We start from the raw sequence: 24,107 nt of genomic DNA on the forward strand, positions 1-24,107 counted from the left end.
GAGTGGTTTAGGCGATGGACTGCTAATCCATTGTGCTCTGCACGCATGGGTTCAAATCCCATCTTTATCGGTTTGGAATTGAATGCTTTGAAATGGAGTTTAACAAATAATGCTTTATAAGTGAAGTGACACTCAAATGTCAAAAATAAACTAATTCAATTAAGAAATCTACTTCAATGAACAATGCTTTTCATTAAAGACATACATAGCACACATTTAGTGAAAATCTACCATTACTGTTATAGTAGAAGTCATGTCATTGGCCAGATGTGTATGTTATGATTTTTTGTCATTTGTGATGGATCAACATGATGATGCAGTAGTTCACAAATATAGGTTACATTTCAAGTATATTAAATGTTCTTTAAGCAAAGGCTCACTTGAAAGTAGACTTGCTAACAAGCCTGTGATATTGATGAGAACACAACCAACAAAGTATAAAGAATTGATTTAAAATATGACAAGTGGTGTCCGAAAACCCTTCTTTTTTGTGCCAGAAAGACGAGGTGGCCGAGTAGTTAAGGCGATGGACTGTTAATCCATTGTGCTCTGCACGCATGAGTTCAAATCCCATCATTGTCGGTTTGGAATTGTATGCTTGGAAATGGAGTTTTACAAATAATGCTTCATAAGTGTAGTGACACACAAATGTCAAAAATAAACTAATTCAATTAAGAAATCTAGTTCAATGAACAATGCTTTTCATTAAAGACATACATAGCACACATTTAGTGAAAATCTACCGATACTGTTATAGTAGAAGGCATGTCATTGGCCAGATGTGTATGTTATGATTTTTTGTCATTTGTGATGGATCAACATGATGGTGCAGTAGTTCACAAATATAGGTTACATTTCAAGTAAAATAAATGTTCTTTAAGCAAAGGCTCACTTGAAAGTGGACTTGCTAACAAGCCTGTGATATTGATGAGAACACAACTAACAATGTATAAAGAATTGATTTAAAATATGACAAGTGGTGTCAGAAAACCCTTCTTTTTTGTGCCAGAAAGACGAGGTGGCCGAGTGGTTAAGGCGATGGACTGCTAATCCATTGTGCTCTGCATGCATGGGTTCAAATCCCATCCTCGTCGGTTTGGAATTGCTTGCTTGGAAATGGAATTTTGCAAATAATGCTTCCTAAGTGACGCTGACACTCAAAAGTCAAAAATAAACTAATTCAATTAAGAAATCTACTTCAATGAACAATGCTTTTCATTAAAGACATACATAGAACACATTTAGTGAAAATCTACCATTACTGTTATAGGAGTAGTCATGTCATTGGCCAGATGTGTATGTTATGTTTTTTTGTCATTTGTGATGGATCAACATGATGGTGCAGTAGTTCACAAATATAGGTTACATTTCAAGTAAAATAAATGTTCTTTAAGCAAAGGCTCACTTGAATGTGGACATGCTAACAAGCCTGTGATATTGATGAGAACACAACCAATAAAGTAAAAATAATTGATTTAAAACAAGACAAGTGGTGTCAGAAAACCCTTCTTTATTTGTGCCATAATGAGGAGGTGGCCGAGTGGTTAAGGCGATGAACTTCACTTCACTTCACATATGAAGCATTATTTGCAAAAATTCCATTTCCAAGCAAACAATTCCAAACCAACGAGGATGGGATTTGAACCCATGCATGCAGAGCACAATCCATTGTGCTCTCCATGCATGGGTTCAAATCCCATCCTCGTCGGTTTGGAATTGTTTGCTTGGAAATGGAATTTTTGCAAATAATGCTTCTTAAGTGAAGCTGACACTCAAATGTCAAAAATATACTAGTTCAATTAAGAAATCTACTTCAATGAACAATGCTTTTCATTAAAGACATTCATAGCACACATTTAGGGAAAAACTACCATTACTGTTATAGTAGAAGTCATGTCATTGGCCAGATGTGTAAGTTATGATTTTTTGTCATTTGTGATGGATCAACATGATGGTGTAGTAGTTCACAAATATAGGTTACATTTCAAGTAAAATAAATGTTCTTTAAGCAAAGGCTCACTTGAAAGTGGACTTGCTAACAAGCCTGTGATATTGATGAGAACACAACCAACAATGTATAAAGAATTGATTTAAAATATGACAAGTGGTGTCTTGAAAACCCTTCTTTTTTGTGCCAGAAAGACGAGGTTGCCGAGTGGTTAAGGCGATGGATTGCTAATCCATTGTGCTCTGCACGCATGGGTTCAAATCCCATCCTCGTCGGTTGGGAATTGTTTGCTTGGAAATGGAATTTTGCAAATAATGCTTCATAAGTGAAGCTGACACTCAAAAGTCAAAAATAAACTAATTCAATTAAGAAATCTACATCAATGAACAATGCTTTTCATTAAAGACATACATAGCACACATTTAGTGAAAATCTACCATTTCTGTTATAGTAGAAGTCATGTCATTGGCCTGATGTGTATGTTATGATTTTTTGTCGTTTGTGATGGATCAACATGCTGGTGTAGTAGTTCACAAATATAGGTTATGTTTAAAGTAAAATAAATGTTCTTTAAGCAAAGGCTCACTTGAAAGTGGAATTGCTAACAAGCCTGTGATATTGCTGAGAAGACAACCAACAATGTATAAAAAATTGATTTAAAATATGACAAGTGGTGTCAGAAAACCCTTCCTTATTTGTGCCAGAAAGACGAGGTGGCCGAGTGGTTAAGGCGATGTACTGCTAATCCATTGTTCTCTGCACGCATGGGTTCAAATCCCATCCTCGTCGGTTTGGAATTGTTTGCTTGGAAATGGAATTTTGCAAATAATGCTTCATAAGTGAAGCTGACACTCAAAAGTCAAAAATAAACTAATTCAATTAAGAAATCTACTTCAATGAACAATGCTTTTCATTAAAGACATACATAGAACACATTTAGTGAAAATCTACCATTACTGTTATAGAAGAAGTCGTGTCATTATCCAGATGGGTATGTTATGATTTTTTGTCGTTTGTGATGGATCAACATGCTGGTGTAGTAGTTCACAAATATAGGTTATGTTTAAAGTAAAATAAATGTTCTTTAAGCAAAGGCTCACTTGAAAGTGGAATTGCTAACAAGCCTGTGATATTGCTGAGAACACAACCAATAATGTATAAATAATTAATTTAAAACAAGACAAGTGGTGTCAGAAAACCCTTCTTTATTTGTGCCAGAAAGACGAGGTGGCCGAGTGGTTAAGGCGATGGACTTCACTTCACTTATAAAACATTATTTGCAAAAATTCCATTTCCTAGCAAACAATTCCAAACCGATGAGGATGGGATTTGAACCCATGCGTGCAGAGCACAATCCATTGTGCTCTGCATCCATGGGTTCAAATCCCATCCTCGTCGGTTTGGAATTATTTGCTTGGAAATTGAATTTTTGCAAATAATGCTTCATAAGTGAAGCAGACACTCAAATGTCAAAAATAAACTAGTTCAATTAAGAAATCTACTTCAATGAACAATGCTTTTCATTAAAGACATACATAGAACACATTTAGTGAAAATCTACCATTACTGTTATAGTAGTAGTCATGTCATTGGCCAGATTTGTATGTTATGATTTTTTGTCATTTGTGATGGATCAACATGATGGTGCAGTAGTTCACAAATATAGGTTACATTTCAAGTAAAATAAATGTTCTTTAAGCAAAGGCTCACTTGAAAGTGGACTTGCTAACAAGCCTGTGATATTGATGAGAACACAACTAACAATGTATAAAGAATTGATTTAAAATATGACAAGTGGTGTCAGAAAACCCTTCTTTTTTGTGCCAGAAAGACGAGGTGGCCGAGTGGTTAAGGCGATGGACTGCTAATCCATTGTCCTCTGCACGCATGGGCTCAAATCCCATCCTCGTCGGTTTGGAATTGTTTGCTTGGAAATGGAATTTTGCAAATAATACTTCATAAGTGAAGCTGACACTCAAATGTCAAAAATATACTAGTTCAATTAAGAAATCTACTTCAATGAACAATGCTTTTCATTAAAGACATTCATAGCACACATTTAGGGAAAAACTACCATTACTGTAATAGTATAAGTCATGTCATTGGCCAGATGTGTAAGTTATGATTTTTTGTCATTTGTGATGGATCAACATGATGGTGTAGTAGTTCACAAATATAGGTTACATTTCAAGTAAAATAAATGTTCTTTAAGCAAAGGCTCACTTGAAAGTGGACTTGCTAACAAGCCTGTGATATTGATGAGAACACAACCAACAATGTATAAAGAATTGATTTAAAATATGACAAGTGGTGTCTTGAAAACCCTTCTTTTTTGTGCCAGAAAGACGAGGTGGCCGAGTGGCTAAGGCGATGGACTGCTAATCCATTGTGCTCTGCACGCATGGGTTCAAATCCCATCCTCGTCGGTTGGGAATTGTTTGCTTGGAAATGGAATTTTGCAAATAATGCTTCATAAGTGAAGCTGACACTCAAAAGTCAAAAATAAACTAATTCAATTAAGAAATCTACATCAATGAACAATGCTTTTCATTAAAGACATACATAGCACACATTTAGTGAAAATCTACCATTTCTGTTATAGTAGAAGTCATGTCATTGGCCTGATGTGTATGTTATGATTTTTTGTCGTTTGTGATGGATCAACATGCTGGTGTAGTAGTTCACAAATATAGGTTATGTTTAAAGTAAAATAAATGTTCTTTAAGCAAAGGCTCACTTGAAAGTGGAATTGCTAACAAGCCTGTGATATTGCTGAGAAGACAACCAACAATGTATAAAAAATTGATTTAAAATATGACAAGTGGTGTCAGAAAACCCTTCCTTGTTTGTGCCAGAAAGACGAGGTGGCCGAGTGGTTAAGGCGATGGACTGCTAATCCATTGTTCTCTGCACGCATGGGTTCAAATCCCATCCTCGTCGGTTTGGAATTATATGCTTCGAAATGGAATTTTGCAAATAATGCTTCATAAGTGAAGCTGACACTCAAAAGTCAAAAATAAACTAATTCAATTAAGAAATCTAGTTCAATGAACAATGCTTTTCATTAAAGACATACATAGCACACATTTAGTGAAAATCTACCATTACTGTTATAGTAGAAGTCATGTCATTAGCCAGATGTGTATGTTATGATTTTTTGTCATTTGTGATGGATCAACATGATGGTGCAGTAGTTCACAAATATAGGTTACATTTCAAGTAAAATAAATGTTCTTTAAGCAAAGGCTCACTTGAAAGTGGACTTGCTAACAAGCCTGTGATATTGATGAGAACACAACCAATAATGTATAAATAATTAATTTAAAACAAGACAAGTGGTGTCAGAAAACCCTTCTTTATTTGTGCCAGAAAGACGAGGTGGCCGAGTGGTTAAGGCGATGGACTTCACTTCACTTATAAAACATTATTTGCAAAAATTCCATTTCCTAGCAAACAATTCCAAACCGATGAGGATGGGATTTGAACCCATGAAATCCATTGTGCTCTGCATCCATGGGTTCAAATCCCATCCTCGTCGGTTTGGAATTATTTGCTTGGAAATTGAATTTTTGCAAATAATGCTTCATAAGTGAAGCAGACACTCAAATGTCAAAAATAAACTAGTTCAATTAAGAAATCTACTTCAATGAACAATGCTTTTCATTAAAGACATACATAGAACACATTTAGTGAAAATCTACCATTACTGTTATAGTAGTAGTCATGTCATTGGCCAGATTTGTATGTTATGATTTTTTGTCATTTGTGATGGATCAACATGATGGTGCAGTAGTTCACAATTATAGGTTACATTTCAAGTAAAATAAATGTTCTTTAAGCAAAGGCTCACTTGAAAGTGGACTTGCTAACAAGCCTGTGATATTGATGAGAACACAACTAACAATGTATAAAGAATTGATTTAAAATATGACAAGTGGTGTCAGAAAACCCTTCTTTTTTGTGCCAGAAAGACGAGGTGGCCGAGTGGTTAAGGCGATGGACTGCTAATCCATTGTGCTCTGCACGCATGGGCTCAAATCCCATCCTCGTCGGTTTGGAATTGTTTGCTTGGAAATGGAATTTTGCAAATAATACTTCATAAGTGAAGCTGACACTCAAAAGTCAAAAATAAACTAATTCAATTAAGAAATCTACTTCAATGAACAATGCTTTTCATTAAAGACATACATAGAACACATTTAGTGAAAATCTACCATTACTGTTATAGGAGTAGTCATGTCATTGGCCAGATGTGTATATTATGTTTTTTTGTCATTTGTGATGGATCAACATGATGGTGCAGTAGTTCACAAATATAGGATACATTTCAAGTAAAATAAATGTTCTTTAAGCAAAGGCTCACTTGAATGTGGACATGCTAACAAGCCTGTGATATTGATGAGAACACAACCAAAAATGTATAAATAATTGATTTAAAACAAGACAAGTGGTGTCAGAAAACCCTTCTTTATTTGTGCCAGAAAGACGAAGTGGCCGAGTGGTTAAGGCGATGGACTTCACTTCACTTATAAAACATTATTTGCAAAAATTCCATTTCCTAGCAAACAATTCTACACCGATGAGGATGGGATTTGAATCCATGCATGCAGAGCACAATGGATTGTGCTCTGCACGCATGGGTTCAAATCCCATCCTTGTCGGTTTGGAATTATATGCTTGGAAATGGAATTTTACAAATAATGCTTCATAAGTGAAGCAGACACTCAAATGTCAAAAATAAACTAATTCATTTAAGAAATCTAGTTCAATGAACAATGCTTTTCATTAAAGACATATATAGCACACATTTAGTGAAAATCTACCATTACTGTTATAGTAGAAGTCATGTCATTGGCCAGATGTGTATGTTATGATTTTTTGTCATTTGTGATGGATCAACATGATGGTGCAGTAGTTCACAAATATAGGTTACATTTCAAGTAAAATAAATGTTCTTTAAGCAAAGGCTCACTTGAAAGTGGACTTGCTAACAAGCCTGTGATATTGATAAGAACACAACTAACAATGTATAAAGAATTGATTTAAAATATAACAAGTGGTGTCAGAAAACCCTTCTTTTTTATGCCAGAAAGACGAGGTGGCCGAGTGGTTAAGGCGATGGACTGCTAATCCATTGTGCTCTGCACGCATGGGTTCAAATCCCATCCTCGTCGGTTTGGAATTGTTTGCTTGGAAATGGAATTTTGCAAATAATGCTTCATAAGTGAAGCTGACACTCAAAAGTCAAAAATAAACTAATTCAATTAAGAAATCTACTTCAATGAACAATGCTTTTCATTAAAGACATACATAGAACACATTTAGTGAATATCTACCATTACTGTTATAGGAGTAGTCATGTCATTGGCCAGATGTGTATGTTATGATTTTTTGTCGTTTGTGATGGATCAACATGATGGTGTTGTAGTTCACAAATATAGGTTACGTTTAAAGTAAAATAAATGTTCTTTAAGCAAAGGCTCACTTGAAAGTGGTCTTGCTAACAAGCCTGTGATATTGATGAGAACACAACCAATAATGTATAAATAATTGCTTTAAAACAAGACAAGTGGTGTCAGAAAACCCTTCTTTATTTGTGCCAGAAAGACGAGGTGGCCGAGTGGTTAAGGCGATGGACTTCACTTCACTTATAAAACATTATTTGCAAAAATTCCATTTCCTAACAAACAATTCCAAACCGATGAGGATGGGATTTGAACCCATGCGTGCAGAGCACAATCCATTGTGCTCTGCATCCATGGGTTCAAATCCCATCCTCGTCGGTTTGGAATTATTTGCTTGGAAATGGAATTTTTGCAAATAATGCTTCATAAGTGAAGCAGACACTCAAATGTCAAAAATAAACTAGTTCAATTAAGAAATCTACTTCAATGAACAATGCTTTTCATTAAAGACATACATAGAACACATTTAGTGAAAATCTACCATTACTGTTATAGTAGTAGTCTTGTCATTGGCCAGATTTGTATGTTATGATTTTTTGTCGTTTGAGATGGATCAACATGAAGGTGTAGTAGTTCACAAATATAAGTTACGTTTAAAGTAAAATAAATGTTCTTTAAGCAAAGGCTCACTTGAAAGTGGACTTGCTAACAAGCCTGTGATATTGATGAGAACACAAGCAACAATGTATAAAGAATTGATTTAAAATATGACAAGTGGTGTCAGAAAACCCTTCTCTTTTGTGCCAGAAAGACGAGGTGGCCGAGTGGTTTAGGCGATGGACTGCTAATCCATTGTGCTCTGCACGCATGGGTTCAAATCCCATCTTTATCGGTTTGGAATTGAATGCTTTGAAATGGAGTTTAACAAATAATGCTTTATAAGTGAAGTGACACTCAAATGTCAAAAATAAACTAATTCAATTAAGAAATCTACTTCAATGAACAATGCTTTTCATTAAAGACATACATAGCACACATTTAGTGAAAATCTACCATTACTGTTATAGTAGAAGTCATGTCATTGGCCTGATGTGTATGTTATGATTTTTTGTCGTTTGTGATGGATCAACATGCTGGTGTAGTAGTTCACAAATATAGGTTATGTTTAAAGTAAAATAAATGTTCTTTAAGCAAAGGCTCACTTGAAAGTGGAATTGCTAACAAGCCTGTGATATTGCTGAGAAGACAACCAACAATGTATAAAAAATTGATTTAAAATATGACAAGTGGTGTCAGAAAACCCTTCCTTATTTGTGCCAGAAAGACGAGGTGGCCGAGTGGTTAAGGCGATGGACTGCTAATCCATTGTTCTCTGCACGCATGGGTTCAAATCCCATCCTCGTCGGTTTGGAATTGTTTGCTTGGAAATGGAATTTTGCAAATAATGCTTCATAAGTGAAGCTGACACTCAAAAGTCAAAAATAAACTAATTCAATTAAGAAATCTACTTCAATGAACAATGCTTTTCATTAAAGACATACATAGAACACATTTAGTGAAAATCTACCATTACTGTTATAGTAGAAGTCATGTCATTATCCAGATGTGTATGTTATGATTTTTTGTCGTTTGTGATGGATCAACATGCTGGTGTAGTAGTTCACAAATATAGGTTATGTTTAAAGTAAAATAAATGTTCTTTAAGCAAAAGCTCACTTGAAAGTGGAATTGCTAACAAGCCTGTGATATTGCTGAGAACACAACCAACAATGTATAAAGAATTGATTTAAAATATGACAAGTGGTGTCAGAAAACCCTTCTTTATTTGTGCCAGAAAGATGAGGTGGCCGAGTGGTTAAGGCGATGGACTGCTAATCCATTGCGCTCTGCACGCATGGATTCAAATCCCATCCTTGTCGGTTTGGAATTATATGCTTCGAAATGGAATTTTACAAATAATGCTTCATAAGTGAAGTGACACTCAAATGTCAAAAATAAACTAATTCAATTAAGAAATCTAGTTCAATGAACAATGCTTTTCATTAAAGACATACATAGCACACATTTAGTGAAAATCTACCATTACTGTTATAGTAGAAGTCATGTCATTAGCCAGATGTGTATGTTATGATTTTTTGTCATTTGTGATGGATCAACATGATGGTGCAGTAGTTCACAAATATAGGTTACATTTCAAGTAAAATAAATGTTCTTTAAGCAAAGACTCACTTGAAAGTGGACTTGCTAACAAGCCTGTGATATTGATAAGAACACAACTAACAATGTATAAAGAATTGATTTAAAATATGACAAGTGGTGTCAGAAAACCCTTCTTTTTTATGCCAGAAAGACGAGGTGGCCGAGTGGTTAAGGCGATGAACTGCTAATCCATTGTGCTCTGCACGCATGGGTTCAAATCCCATCCTCGTCGGTTTGGAATTGTTTGCTTGGAAATGGAATTTTGCAAATAATGCTTCATAAGTGAAGCTGACACTCAAAAGTCAAAAATAAACTAATTCAATTAAGAAATCTACTTCAATGAACAATGCTTTTCATTAAAGACATACATAGAACACATTTAGTGAAAATCTACCATTACTGTTATAGGAGTAGTCATGTCATTGGCCAGATGTGTATGTTATGATTTTTTGTCGTTTGTTATTGATCAACATGATGGTGCAGTAGTTCACAAATATAGGTTACGTTTCAAGTAAAATAAATGTTCTTTAAGCAAAGGCTCACTTGAAAGTGGACTTACTAACAAGCCTGTGATATTGATAAGAACACAACTAACAATGTATAAAGAATTGATTTAAAATATAACAAGTGGTGTCAGAAAACCCTTCTTTTTTGTGCCAGAAAGACGAGGTGGCCGAGTGGTTAAGGCGATGGACTGCTAATCCATTGTGCTCTGCACGCATGGGTTCAAATCCCATCCTCGTCGGTTTGGAATTGTTTGCTTGGAAATGGAATTTTGCAAATAATGCTTCATAAGTGAAGCTGACACTCAAAAGTCAAAAATAAACTAATTCAATTAAGAAATCTACTTCAATGAACAATGCTTTTCATTAAAGACATACATAGAACACATTTAGTGAAAATCTACCATTACTGTTATAGGAGTAGTCATGTCATTGGCCAGATGTGTATGTTATGATTTTTTGTCGTTTGTGATGGATCAACATGATGGTGTTGTAGTTCACAAATATAGGTTACGTTTAAAGTAAAATAAATGTTCTTTAAGCAAAGGCTCACTTGAAAGTGGTCTTGCTAACAAGCCTGTGATATTGATGAGAACACAACCAATAATGTATAAATAATTGATTTAAAACAAGACAAGTGGTGTCAGAAAACCCTTCTTTATTTGTGCCAGAAAGACGAGGTGGCAGAGTGGTTAAGGCGATGGACTTCACTTCACTTATAAAACATTATTTGCAAAAATTCCATTTCCTAACAAACAATTCCAAACCGATGAGGATGGGATTTGAACCCATGCGTGCAGAGCACAATCCATTGTGCTCTGCATCCATGGGTTCAAATCCCATCCTCGTCGGTTTGGAATTATTTGCTTGGAAATGGAATTTTTGCAAATAATGCTTCATAAGTGAAGCAGACACTCAAATGTCAAAAATAAACTAGTTCAATTAAGAAATCTACTTCAATGAACAAGCTTTTCATTAAAGACATACATAGAACACATTTAGTGAAAATCTACCATTACTGTTATAGTAGTAGTCTTGTCATTGGCCAGATTTGTATGTTATGATTTTTTGTCGTTTGTGATGGATCAACATGATGGTGTAGTAGTTCACAAATATAAGTTACGTTTAAAGTAAAATAAATGTTCTTTAAGCAAAGGCTCACTTGAAAGTGGACTTGCTAACAAGCCTGTGATATTGATGAGAACACAACCAACAATGTATAAAGAATTGATTTAAAATATGACAAGTGGTGTCAGAAAACCCTTCTCTTTTGTGCCAGAAAGACGAGGTGGCCGAGTGGTTTAGGCGATGGACTGCTAATCCATTGTGCTCTGCACGCATGGGTTCAAATCCCATCTTTATGGGTTTGGAATTGAATGCTTTGAAATGGAGTTTAACAAATAATGCTTTATAAGTGAAGTGACACTCAAATGTCAAAAATAAACTAATTAAATTAAGAAATCTACTTCAATGAACAATGCTTTTCATTAAAGACATACATAGCACACATTTAGTGAAAATCTACCATTACTGTTATAGTATAAGTCATGTCATTGGCCAGATGTGTATGTTATGATTTTTTGTCATTTGTGATGGATCAACATGATGATGCAGTAGTTCACAAATATAGGTTACATTTCAAGTATATTAAATGTTCTTTAAGCAAAGGCTCACTTGAAAGTGGACTTGCTAACAAGCCTGTGATATTGATGAGAACACAACCAACAAAGTATAAAGAATTGATTTAAAATATGACAAGTGGTGTCCGAAAACCCTTCTATTTTGTGCCAGAAAGACGAGGTGGCCAAGTGGTTAAAGCGGTGGACTGCTAATCCATTGTGCTCTGCACGCGTGAGTTCAAATCCCATCCTTGTCGGTTTGGAATTGTATGCTTGGAAATGGAGTTTTACAAATAATGCTTCATAAGTGTAGTGACACTCAAATGTCAAAAATAAACTAATTCAATTAAGAAATCTAGTTCAATGAACAATGCTTTTCATTAAAGACATACATAGCACACATTTAGTGAAAATCTACCGATACTGTTATAGTAGAAGGCATGTCATTGGCCAGATGTGTATGTTATGATTTTTTGTCATTTGTGATGGATCAACATGATGGTGCAGTAGTTCACAAATATAGGTTACATTTCAAGTAAAATAAATGTTCTTTAAGCAAAGGCTCACTTGAAAGTGGACTTGCTAACAAGCCTGTGATATTGATGAGAACACAACTAACAATGTATAAAGAATTGATTTAAAATATGACAAGTGATGTCAGAAAACCCTTCTTTTTTGTGCCAGAAAGACGAGGTGGCCGAGTGGTTAAGGCGATGGACTGCTAATCCATTGTGCTCTGCACGCATGGGTTCAAATCCCATCCTCGTCGGTTTGGAATTGTTTGCTTGGAAATGGAATTTTGCAAATAATGCTTCATAAGTGAAGCTGACACTCAAAAGTCAAAAATAAACTAATTCAATTAAGAAATCTACTTCAATGAACAATGCTTTTCATTAAAGACATACATAGAACACATTTAGTGAAAATCTACCTTTACTGTTATAGGAGTAGTCATGTCATTGGCCAGATGTTTATGTTATGTTTTTTTGTCATTTGTGATGGATCAACATGATGGTGCAGTAGTTCACTAATATAGGTTACATTTCAAGTAAAATAAATGTTCTTTAAGCAAAGGCTCACTTGAATGTGGACATGCTAACAAGCCTGTGATATTGATGAGAACACAACCAATAAAGTAAAAATAATTGATTTAAAACAAGACAAGTGGTGTCAGAAAACCCTTCTTTATTTGTGCCAGAATGAGGAGGTGGCCGAGTGGTTAAGGCGATGAACTTCACTTCACTTCACATATGAAGCATTATTTGCAAAAATTCCATTTCCAAGCAAACAATTCCAAACCAACGAGGATGGGATTTGAACCCATGCATGCAGAGCACAATCCATTGTGCTCTCCATGCATGGGTTCAAATCCCATCCTCGTCGGTTTGGAATTGTTTGCTTGGAAATGGAATTTTTGCAAATAATGCATCTTAAGTGAAGCTGACACTCAAATGTCAAAAATATACTAGTTCAATTAAGAAATCTACTTCAATGAACAATGCTTTTCATTAAAGACATTCATAGCACACATTTAGGGAAAAACTACCATTACTGTTATAGTAGAAGTCATGTCATTGACCAGATGTGTAAGTTATGATTTTTTGTCATTTGTGATGGATCAACATGATGGTGTAGTAGTTCACAAATATAGGTTAGATTTAAAGTAAAATAAATGTTATTTAAGCAAAGGCTCACTTGAAAGTGGACTTGCTAACAAGCCTGTGATATTGATGAGAACACAACCAACAATGTATAAAGAATTGATTTAAAATATGACAAGTGGTGTCTTGAAAACCCTTCTTTTTTGTGCCAGAAAGACGAGGTGGCCGAGTGGTTAAGGCGATGGACTGCTAATCCATTGTGCTCTGCACGCATGGGTTCAAATCCCATCCTCGTCGGTTGGGAATTGTTTGCTTGGAAATGGAATTTTGCAAATAATGCTTCATAAGTGAAGCTGACACTCAAAAGTCAAAAATAAACTAATTCAATTAAGAAATCTACATCAATGAACAATGCTTTTCATTAAAGACATACATAGCACACATTTAGTGAAAATCTACCATTACTGTTATAGTAGAAGTCATGTCATTGGCCTGATGTGTATGTTATGATTTTTTGTCGTTTGTGATGGATCAACATGCTGGTGTAGTAGTTCACAAATATAGGATATGTTTAAAGTAAAATAAATGTTCTTTAAGCAAAGGCTCACTTGAAAGTGGAATTGCTAACAAGCCTGTGATATTGCTGAGAAGACAACCAACAATGTATAAAAAATTGATTTAAAATATGACAAGTGGTGTCAGAAAACCCTTCCTTATTTGTGCTAGAAAGACGAGGTGGCCGAGTGGTTAAGGCGATGGACTGCTAATCCATTGTTCTCTGCACGCATGGGTTCAAATCCCATCCTCGTCGGTTTGGAATTGTTTGCTTGGAAATGGAATTTTGCAAATAATGCTTCATAAGTGAAGCTGACACTCAAAAGTCAAAAATAAACTAATTCAATTAAGAAATCTACTTCAATGAACAATGCTTTTAATTAAAGACATACATAGAACACATATAGTGAAAATCTACCATTACTGTTATAGTAGAAGTCATGTCATTATCCAGATGTGTATGTTATGATTTTTTGTCGTTTGTGATGGATCAACATGATGGTGTAGTAGTTCACAAATATAGGTTATGTTTAAAGTAAAATAAATGTTCTTTAAGCAAAGGCTCACTTGAAAGTGGAATTGCTAACAAGCCTGTGATATTGCTGAGAACACAACCAACAATGTATAAAGAATTGATTTAATATATGACAAGTGGTGTCAGAAAACCCTTCTTTATTTGTGCCAGAAAGATGAGGTGGCCGAGTGGTTAAGGCGATGGACTGCTAATCCATTGCGCTCTGCACGCATGGATTCAAATCCCATCCTTGTCGGTTTGGAATTATATGCTTCGAAATGGAATTTTACAAATAATGCTTCATAAGTGAAGTGACACTCAAATGTCAAAAATAAACTAATTCAATTAAGAAATCTAGTTCAATGAACAATGCTTTTCATTAAAGACATACATAGCACACATTTAGTGAAAATCTACCATTACTGTTATAGGAGTAGTCATGTCATTGGCCAGATGTGTATGTTATGTTTTTCTGTCATTTGTGATGGATCAACATGATGGTGCAGTAGTTCACAAATATAGGATACATTTCAAGTAAAATAAATGTTCTTTAAGCAAAGGCTCACTTGAATGTGGACATGCTAACAAGCCTGTGATATTGATGAGAACACAACCAATAATGTATAAATAATTGATTTAAAACAAGACAAGTGGTGTCAGAAAACCCTTCTTTATTTGTGCCAGAAAGACGAGGTGGCCGAGTGGTTAAGGCGATGGACTTCACTTCACTTATAAAACATTATTTGCAAAAATTCCATTTCCTAACAAACAATTCCAAACCGATGAGGATGGGATTTGAACCCATGTGTGCAGAGCACAATCCATTGTGCTCTGCATCCATGGGTTCAAATCCCATCCTCGTCGGTTTGGAATTATTTGCTTGGAAATGGAATTTTTGCAAATAATGCTTCATAAGTGAAGCAGACACTCAAATGTCAAAAATAAACTAGTTCAATTAAGAAATCTACTTCAATGAACAATGCTTTTCATTAAAGACATACATAGAACACATTTAGTGAAAATCTACCATTACTGTTATAGTAGTAGTCTTGTCATTGGCCAGATTTGTATGTTATGATTTTTTGTCGTTTGTGATGGATCAACATGATGGTGTAGTAGTTCACAAATATAAGTTACGTTTAAAGTAAAATAAATGTTCTTTAAGCAAAGGCTCACTTGAAAGTGGACTTGCTAACAAGCCTGTGATATTGATGAGAACACAACCAACAATGTATAAAGAATTGATTTAAAATATGACAAGTGGTGTCAGAAAACCCTTCTGTTTTGCGCCAGAAAGACGAGGTGGCCGAGTTGTTTAGGCGATGGACTGCTAATCCATTGTGCTCTGCACGCATGGGTTCAAATCCCATCTTTATCGGTTTGGAATTGAATGCTTTGAAATGGAGCTTAACAAATAATGCTTTATAAGTGAAGTGACACTCAAATGTCAAAAATAAACTAATTCAATTAAGAAATCTACCTCAATGAACAATGCTTTTCATTAAAGACATACATAGCACACATTTAGTGAAAATCTACCATTACTGTTATAGTATAAGTCATGTCATTGGCCAGATGTGTATGTTATGATTTTTTGTCATTTGTGATGGATCAACATGATGATGCAGTAGTTCACAAATATAGGTTACATTTCAAGTATATTAAATGTTCTTTAAGCAAAGGCTCACTTGAAAGTGGACTTGCTAACAAGCCTGTGATATTGATGAGAACACAACCAACAAAGTATAAAGAATTGATTTAAAATATGACAAGTGGTGTCCGAAAACCCTTCTTTTTTGTGCCAGAAAGACGAGGTGGCCGAGTGGTTAAGGCGATGGACTGCTAATCCATTGTGCTCTGCACGCATGAGTTCAAATCCCATCCTTGTCGGTTTGGAATTGTATGCTTGGAAATGGGATTTTACAAATAATGCTTCATAAGTGAAGTGACACTCAAATGTCAAAAATAAACTAATTCAATTAGGAAATCTTCTTCAATGAACAATGCTTTTCATTAAAGACATACATAGAACACGTTTAGTGAAAATCTACCATTACTGTTATAGTAGAAGTCATGTCATTGGCCAGATGTGTATGTTATGATTTTTTGTCGTTTGTGATGGATCAACATGCTGGTGTAGTAGTTCACAAATATAGGTTATGTTTAAAGTAAAATAAATGTTCTTTAAGCAAAGGCTCACTTGAAAGTGGAATTGCTAACAAGCCTGTGATATTGCTGAGAACACAACCAACAATGTATAAAGAATTGATTTAAAATATGACAAGTGGTGTCAGAAAACCCTTCTTTATTTGTGCCAGAAAGATGAGGTGGCCGAGTGGTTAAGGCGATGGACTGCTAATCCATTGCGCTCTGCACGCATGGATTCAAATCCCATCCTTGTCGGTTTGGAATTATATGCTTCGAAATGGAATTTTACAAATAATGCTTCATAAGTGAAGTGACACTCAAATGTCAAAAATAAACTAATTCAATTAAGAAATCTAGTTCAATGAACAATGCTTTTCATTAAAGACATACATAGCACACATTTAGTGAAAATCTACCATTACTGTTATAGTAGAAGTCATGTCATTAGCCAGATGTGTATGTTATGATTTTTTGTCATTTGTGATGGATCAACATGATGGTGCAGTAGTTCACAAATATAGGTTACATTTCAAGTAAAATAAATGTTCTTTAAGCAAAGGCTCACTTGAAAGTGGACTTGCTAACAAGCCTGTGATATTGATAAGAACACATCTAACAATGTATAAAGAATTGATTTAAAATATGACAAGTGGTGTCAGAAAACACTTCTTTTTTATGCCAGAAAAACGAGGTGGCCGAGTGGTTAAGGCGATGAACTGCTAATCCATTGTGCTCTGCACGCATGGGTTCAAATCCCATCCTCGTCGGTTTGGAATTGTTTGCTTGGAAATGGAATTTTGCAAATAATGCTTCATAAGTGAAGCTGACACTCAAAAGTCAAAAATAAACTAATTCAATTAAGAAATCTACTTCAATGAACAATGCTTTTCATTAAAGACATACATAGAACACATTTAGTGAAAATCTACCATTACTGTTATAGGAGTAGTCATGTCATTGGCCAGATGTGTATGTTATGTTTATTTGTCATTTGTGATGGATCAACATGATGGTGCAGTAGTTCACAAATATAGGATACATTTCAAGTAAAATAAATGTTCTTTAAGCAAAGGCTCACTTGAATGTGGACATGCTAACAAGCCTGTGATATTGATGAGAACACAACCAATAATGTATAAATAATTGATTTAAAACAAGACAAGTGGTGTCAGAAAACCCTTCTTTATTTGTGCCAGAAAGACGAGGTGGCCGAGTGGTTAAGGCGATGGACTTCACTTCACTTATAAAACATTATTTGCAAAAATTCCATTTCCTAACAAACAATTCCAAACCGACGAGGATGGGATTTGAACCCATGCATGCAGAGCACAATCCATTGTGCTCTGCATCCATGGGTTCAAATCCCATCCTCGTAGGTTTGGAATTATTTGCTTGGAAATGGAATTTTTGCAAATAATGCTTCATAAGTGAAGCAGACACTCAAATGTCAAAAATAAAGTAGTTCAATTAAGAAATCTACTTCAATGAACAATGCTTTTCATTAAAGACATACATAGAACACATTTAGTGAAAATCTACCATTACTGTTATAGTAGTAGTCTTGTCATTGGCCAGATTTGTATGTTATGATTTTTTGTCGTTTGTGATGGATCAACATGATGGTGTAGTAGTTCACAAATATAAGTTACGTTTAAAGTAAAATAAATGTTCTTTAAGCAAAGGCTCACTTGAAAGTGGACTTGCTAACAAGCCTGTGATATTGATGAGAACACAACCAACAATGTATAAAGAATTGATTTAAAATATGACAAGTGGTGTCAGAAAACCCTTCTGTTTTGTGCCAAAAAGACGAGGTGGCCGAGTGGTTTAGGCGATGGACTGCTAATCCATTGTGCTCTGCACGCATGGGTTCAAATCCCATCTTTATCGGTTTGGAATTGAATGCTTTGAAATGGAGCTTAACAAATAATGCTTTATAAGTGAAGTGACACTCAAATGTCAAAAATAAACTAATTCAATTAAGAAATCTACTTCAATGAACAATGCTTTTCATTAAAGACATACATAGCACACATTTAGTGAAAATCTACCATTACTGTTATAGTATAAGTCATGTCATTGGCCAGATGTGTATGTTATGATTTTTTGTCATTTGTGATGGATCAACATGATGATGCAGTAGTTCACAAATATAGGTTACATTTCAAGTATATTAAATGTTCTTTAAGCAAAGGCTCACTTGAAAGTGGACTTGTTAACAAGCCTGTGATATTGATGAGAACACAACCAACAAAGAATAAAGAATTGATTTAAAATATGACAAGTGGTGTCCGAAAACCCTTCTTTTTTGTGCCAGAAAGACGAGGTGGCCGAGTGGTTAAGGCGATGGACTGCTAATCCATTGTGCTCTGCACGCATGAGTTCAAATCCCATCCTTGTCGGTTTGGAAATGGGATTTTACAAGACAAGTGGTGTCAGAAAACCCTTCTTTATTTGTGCCAGAATGACGAGGTGGCCGAGTGGTTAAGGCGATGAACTTCACTTCACTTCACATATGAAGCATTATTTGCAAAAATTCCATTTCCAAGCAAACAATTCCAAACCAACGAGGATGGGATTTGAACCCATGCATGCAGAGCACAATCCATTGTGCTCTCCATGCATGGGTTCAAATCCCATCCTCGTCGGTTTGGAATTGTTTGCTTGGAAATGGAATTTTTGCAAATAATGCTTCTTAAGTGAAGCTGACACTCAAATGTCAAAAATATACTAGTTCAATTAAGAAATCTACTTCAATGAACAATGCTTTTCATTAAAGACATTCATAGCACACATTTAGGGAAAAACTACCATTACTGTTATAGTAGAAGTCATGTCATTGGCCAGATTTGTAAGTTATGATTTTTTGTCATTTGTGATGGATCAACATGATGGGGTAGTAGTTCACAAATATAGGTTACATTTAAAGTAAAATAAATGTTATTTAAGCAAAGGCTCACTTGAAAGTGGACTTGCTAACAAGCCTGTGATATTGATGAGAACACAACCAACAATGTATAAAGAATTGATTTAAAATATGACAAGTGGTGTTTTGAAAACCCATCTTTTTTGTGCCAGAAAAACGAGGTGGCCGAGTGGTTAAGGCGATGGACTGCTAATCCATTGTGCTCTGCACGCATGGGTTCAAATCCCATCCTTGTCGGTTGGGAATTGTTTGCTTGGAAATGGAATTTTGCAAATAATGCTTCATAAGTGAAGCTGACACTCAAAAGTCAAAAATAAACTAATTCAATTAAGAAATCTACTTCAATGAACAATGCTTTTCATTAAAGACATACATAGCACACATTTAGTGAAAATCTACCATTACTGTTATAGTAGAAGTCATGTCATTGGCCAGATGTGTATGTTATGATTTTTTGTCATTTGTGATGGATCAACATGCTGGTGTAGTAGTTCACAAATATAGGTTATGTTTAAAGTAAAATAAATGTTCCTTAAGCAAAGGCTCACTTGAAAGTGGAATTGCTAACAAGCCTGTGATATTGCTGAGAACACAACCAACAATGTACAAAGAATTGATTTAAAATATGACAAGTGGTGTCAGAAAACCCTTCTCTATTTGTGCCAGAAAGACGAGGTGGCCGAGTAGTTAAGGCGATGGACTTCACTTCACTTATAAAACATTATTTGCAAAAATTCCATTTCCTAGCAAACAATTCCAAACCGATGAGGATGGGATTTGAACCCAGGCGTGCAGAGCACAATCCATTGTGCTCTGCATCCATGGGTTCAAATCCCATCCTCGTCGGTTTGGAATTATTTGCTTGGAAATGGAATTTTTGCAAATAATGCTTCATAAGTGAAGCAGACACTCAAATGTCAAAAATAAACTAGTTCAATTAAGAAATCTACTTCAATGAACAATGCTTTTCATTAAAGACATACATAGAACACATTTAGTGAAAATCTACCATTACTGTTATAGTAGTAGTCATGTCATTGGCCAGATTTGTATGTTATGATTTTTTGTCATTTGTGATGGATCAACATGATGGTGCAGTAGTTCACAAATAAAGGTTACATTTCAAGTAAAATAAATGTTCTTTAAGCAAAGGCTCACTTGAAAGTGGACTTGCTAACAAGCCTGTGATATTGCTGAGAACACAACCAACAATGTGTAAAGAAATGATTTAAAATATGACAAGTGGTGTCAGACAACACTTCTTTATTTGTGCCAGAAAGACGAGGTGGCTGAGTGGTTTAAGCGATGGACTGTTAATCCATTGTGCTCTGCATGCATGGGTTCAAATCCCATCTTTATCGGTTTGGAATTGAATGCTTTGAAATGGATTTTAACAAATAATGCTTTATAAGTGAAGTGACACTCAAATGTCAAAAATAAACTAATTCAATTAAGAAATCTACTTCAATGAACAATGCTTTTCATTAAAGACATACATAGCACACATTTAGTGAAAATCTACGATTACTGTTATAGTAGAAGTCATGTCATTGTCCAGATGTGTATGTTATGATTTTTTGTCATTTGTGATGGATCAACATGATGGTGCAGTAGTTCACAAATATAGGTTACATTTCAAGTATATTAAATGTTCTTTAAGCAAAGGCTCACTTGAAAGTGGACTTGCTAACAAGCCTGTGATATTGATGAGAACACAACCAACAAAGTATAAAGAATTGATTTAAAACAAGACAAGTGGTGTCAGAAAACCCTTCTTTTTTGTGCCAGAAAGACGAGGTGGCCGAGTGGTTAAGGCGATGGACTTCACTTCACTTCTAAAACATTATTTGCAAAAATTCCATTTCCTAGCAAACAATTCCAAACCGATGAGGATGGGATTTGAACCCAGGCGTGCAGAGCACAATCCATTGTGCTCTGCATTCATGGGTTCAAATCCCATCCTCGACGGTTTGGAATTATTTGCTTGGAAATGGAATTTTTGCAAATAATGCTTCATAAGTGAAGCAGACACTCAAATGTCAAAAATAAACTAGTTCAATTAAGAAATCTACTTCAATGAACAATGCTTTTCATTAAAGACATACATAGAACACATTTAGTGAAAATCTACCATTACTGTTATAGTAGTAGTCATGTCATTGGCCAGATTTGTATGTTATGATTTTTTGTCGTTTTTGATGGATCAACATGATGGTGTAGTAGTTCACAAATATAAGTTACGTTTAAAGTAAAATAAATGTTCTTTAAGCAAAGGCTCACTTGAAAGTGGACTTGCTAACAAGCCTGTGATATTGCTGAGAACACAACCAACAATGTGTAAAGAAATGATTTAAAATATGACAAGTGGTGTCAGACAACCCTTCTTTATTTGTGCCAGAAAGACGAGGTGGCCGAGTGGTTAAGGCGATGGACTTCACTTCACATATAAAACATTATTTGCAAAAATTCCATTTCCTAACAAACAATTCCAAACCGATGAGGATGGGATTTGAACCCATGCGTGCAGAGCACAATCCATTGTGCTCTGCATCCATGGGCTCAAACCCATCCTCGTCGGTTTGGAATTATTTGCTTGGAAATGGAATTTTTGCAAATAATGCTTCATAAGTGAAGCTGACACTCAAAAGTCAAAAATAAACTAATTCAATTAAGAAATCTAGTTCAATGAACAATGCTTTTCATTAAAGACATACTTAGAACACTTTTAGTGAAAATCTACAATTACTGTTATAGGAGTAGTCATGTCATTGGCCAGATGTGTATGTTATGATTTTTTGTCATTTGTGATGGATCAACATGATGGTATAGTAGTTCACAAATATAGGTTACGTTTAAAGTAAAATAAATGTTCTTTAAGCAAAGGCTCACTTGAAAGTGGACTTGCTAACAAGCCTGTGATATTGATGAGAACACAACCAATAATGTATAAATAATTGATTTAAAACAAGACAAGTGGTGTCAGAAAACCCTTCTTTATTTGTGCCAGAAAGACGAGGTGGCCGAGTAGTTAAGGCGATGGACTTCACTTCACTTATAAAACATTATTTGCAAAAATTCCATTTCCTAGCAAACAATTCCAAACCGATGAGGATGGGATTTGAACCCAGGCGTGCAGAGCACAATCCATTGTGCTCTGCATCCATGGGTTCAAATCCCATCCTCGTCGGTTTGGAATTATTTGCTTGGAAATGGAATTTTTGCAAATAATGCTTCATAAGTGAAGCAGACACTCAAATGTCAAAAATAAACTAGTTCAATTAAGAAATCTACTTCAATGAACAATGCTTTTCATTAAAGACATACATAGAACACATTTAGTGAAAATCTACCATTACTGTTATAGGAGTAGTCATGTCATTGGCCAGATGTGTATGTTATGATTTTTTGTCATTTGTGATGGATCAACATGATGGTGCAGTAGTTCACAAATATAGGTTACATTTCAAGTAAAATAAATGTTCTTTAAGCAAAGGCTCACTTGAATGTGGACATGCTAACAAGCCTTTGATATTGATGAGAACACAACCAATAATGTATAAATAATTGATTTAAAACAAGACAAGTGGTGTCAGAAAACCCTTCTTTATTTGTGCCAGAATGACGAGGTGGCCGAGTGGTTAAGGCGATGAACTTCACTTCACTTCACATATGAAGCATTATTTGCAAAAATTCCATTTCCAAGCAAACAATTCCAAACCAACGAGGATGGGATTTGAACCCATGCATGCAGAGCACAATCCATTGTGCTCTCCATGCATGGGTTCAAATCCCATCCTCGTCGGTTTGGAATTGTTTGCTTGGAAATGGAATTTTTGCAAATAATGCTTCTTAAGTGAAGCTGACACTCAAATGTCAAAAATATACTAGTTCAATTAAGAAATCTACTTCAATGAACAATGCTTTTCATTAAAGACATTCATAGCACACATTTAGGGAAAAACTACCATTACTGTTATAGTAGAAGTCATGTCATTGGCCAGATTTGTAAGTTATGATTTTTTGTCATTTGTGATGGATCAACATGATGGTGTAGTAGTTCACAAATATAGGTTACATTTAAAGTAAAATAAATGTTATTTAAGCAAAGGCTCACTTGAAAGTGGACTTGCTAACAAGCCTGTGATATTGATGAGAACACAACCAACAATGTATAAAGAATTGATTTAAAATATGACAAGTGGTGTCTTGAAAACCCATATTTTTTGTGCCAGAAAGACGAGGTGGCCGAGTGGTTAAGGCGATGGACTGCTAATCCATTGTGCTCTGCACGCATGGGTTCAAATCCCATCCTCGTTGGTTGGGAATTGTTTGCTTGGAAATGGAATTTTGCAAATAATGCTTCATAAGTGAAGCTGACACTCAAAAGTCAAAAATAAACTAATTCAATTAAGAAATCTACTTCAATGAACAATGCTTTTCATTAAAGACATACATAGCACACATTTAGTGAAAATCTACCATTACTGTTATAGTAGAAGTCATGTCATTGGCCAGATGTGTATGTTATGATTTTTTGTCATTTGTGATGGATCAACATGCTGGTGTAGTAGTTCACAAATATAGGTTATGTTTAAAGTAAAATAAATGTTCCTTAAGCAAAGGCTCACTTGAAAGTGGAATTGCTAACAAGCCTGTGATATTGCTGAGAACACAACCAACAATGTACAA

General features: G+C 35.1%; 16 non-coding genes across 16 annotated transcripts; all 16 read left to right on the forward strand.

The window, feature by feature from the left end:
* The first annotated feature begins 1,012 nt into the window (after positions 1-1,012).
* On the forward strand, positions 1,013-1,094 carry TRNAS-GCU (transfer RNA serine (anticodon GCU)). Its single transcript has one exon. It is a non-coding gene; the product is annotated as a tRNA-Ser (tRNA).
* Positions 1,095-2,141: 1,047 nt separating this feature from the next.
* On the forward strand, positions 2,142-2,223 carry TRNAS-GCU (transfer RNA serine (anticodon GCU)). The gene has a single exon. It is a non-coding gene; the product is annotated as a tRNA-Ser (tRNA).
* Positions 2,224-4,292: 2,069 nt separating this feature from the next.
* Positions 4,293-4,374, forward strand: TRNAS-GCU (transfer RNA serine (anticodon GCU)). The gene has a single exon. It is a non-coding gene; the product is annotated as a tRNA-Ser (tRNA).
* A 432-nt stretch (positions 4,375-4,806) lies between these two features.
* On the forward strand, positions 4,807-4,888 carry TRNAS-GCU (transfer RNA serine (anticodon GCU)). Its single transcript has one exon. It is a non-coding gene; the product is annotated as a tRNA-Ser (tRNA).
* A 1,030-nt stretch (positions 4,889-5,918) lies between these two features.
* Positions 5,919-6,000, forward strand: TRNAS-GCU (transfer RNA serine (anticodon GCU)). Its single transcript has one exon. It is a non-coding gene; the product is annotated as a tRNA-Ser (tRNA).
* A 1,040-nt stretch (positions 6,001-7,040) lies between these two features.
* TRNAS-GCU (transfer RNA serine (anticodon GCU)) lies at positions 7,041-7,122 on the forward strand. Its single transcript has one exon. It is a non-coding gene; the product is annotated as a tRNA-Ser (tRNA).
* Positions 7,123-8,676: 1,554 nt separating this feature from the next.
* On the forward strand, positions 8,677-8,758 carry TRNAS-GCU (transfer RNA serine (anticodon GCU)). Its single transcript has one exon. It is a non-coding gene; the product is annotated as a tRNA-Ser (tRNA).
* Positions 8,759-9,702: 944 nt separating this feature from the next.
* Positions 9,703-9,784, forward strand: TRNAS-GCU (transfer RNA serine (anticodon GCU)). The gene has a single exon. It is a non-coding gene; the product is annotated as a tRNA-Ser (tRNA).
* A 431-nt stretch (positions 9,785-10,215) lies between these two features.
* On the forward strand, positions 10,216-10,297 carry TRNAS-GCU (transfer RNA serine (anticodon GCU)). The gene has a single exon. It is a non-coding gene; the product is annotated as a tRNA-Ser (tRNA).
* A 2,064-nt stretch (positions 10,298-12,361) lies between these two features.
* On the forward strand, positions 12,362-12,443 carry TRNAS-GCU (transfer RNA serine (anticodon GCU)). Its single transcript has one exon. It is a non-coding gene; the product is annotated as a tRNA-Ser (tRNA).
* Positions 12,444-13,490: 1,047 nt separating this feature from the next.
* TRNAS-GCU (transfer RNA serine (anticodon GCU)) lies at positions 13,491-13,572 on the forward strand. Its single transcript has one exon. It is a non-coding gene; the product is annotated as a tRNA-Ser (tRNA).
* Positions 13,573-14,004: 432 nt separating this feature from the next.
* Positions 14,005-14,086, forward strand: TRNAS-GCU (transfer RNA serine (anticodon GCU)). The gene has a single exon. It is a non-coding gene; the product is annotated as a tRNA-Ser (tRNA).
* A 2,066-nt stretch (positions 14,087-16,152) lies between these two features.
* TRNAS-GCU (transfer RNA serine (anticodon GCU)) lies at positions 16,153-16,234 on the forward strand. Its single transcript has one exon. It is a non-coding gene; the product is annotated as a tRNA-Ser (tRNA).
* A 2,578-nt stretch (positions 16,235-18,812) lies between these two features.
* Positions 18,813-18,894, forward strand: TRNAS-GCU (transfer RNA serine (anticodon GCU)). The gene has a single exon. It is a non-coding gene; the product is annotated as a tRNA-Ser (tRNA).
* A 679-nt stretch (positions 18,895-19,573) lies between these two features.
* Positions 19,574-19,655, forward strand: TRNAS-GCU (transfer RNA serine (anticodon GCU)). The gene has a single exon. It is a non-coding gene; the product is annotated as a tRNA-Ser (tRNA).
* Positions 19,656-23,653: 3,998 nt separating this feature from the next.
* TRNAS-GCU (transfer RNA serine (anticodon GCU)) lies at positions 23,654-23,735 on the forward strand. The gene has a single exon. It is a non-coding gene; the product is annotated as a tRNA-Ser (tRNA).
* Positions 23,736-24,107: the final 372 nt, after the last annotated feature.

This window comes from Taudactylus pleione, unplaced genomic scaffold, assembly GCF_031769625.1.
Source record: "Taudactylus pleione unplaced genomic scaffold, aTauple2 ptg000680l, whole genome shotgun sequence".
Lineage (NCBI taxonomy): Eukaryota > Metazoa > Chordata > Amphibia > Anura > Myobatrachidae > Taudactylus > Taudactylus pleione.